Here is a 219-nt window from a genome sequence, read left to right as displayed (position 1 = left end):
CGTGCACTCGTGGGTGATGGCAAATCTTACCAGTAAATACGTAAGCAATGCTTTTAGAATACTAACAATATGAACAGATATGTATGTGTGTGTGTGATGAATAATAATGCGTATTTATAAATAAAAAGATGATTACTAAATGTACAAACTTACATATAACATACATATCCAACATGTGATTATGCGTACGTGTGCAGTATGTAGACTGTGCATATGTAA

The 219-nt window shown here is 32.4% G+C and overlaps 1 protein-coding gene across 1 annotated transcript in view; it reads right to left on the bottom strand.

Annotated features, from left to right (window-relative positions):
* The window catches only part of LOC119591676 (shematrin-like protein 2), a gene marked incomplete in the record, with an annotated part of 1145 nt that overhangs the window by 477 nt on the left and 449 nt on the right, over nucleotides 1-219 (bottom strand).

The sequence above is a fragment of the Penaeus monodon genome, chromosome 29 (assembly GCF_015228065.2).
Source record: "Penaeus monodon isolate SGIC_2016 chromosome 29, NSTDA_Pmon_1, whole genome shotgun sequence".
Lineage (NCBI taxonomy): Eukaryota > Metazoa > Arthropoda > Malacostraca > Decapoda > Penaeidae > Penaeus > Penaeus monodon.
Note: the sequence above shows the minus strand (reverse complement) of the source record. Positions and strands in the feature narration are given on the sequence as shown.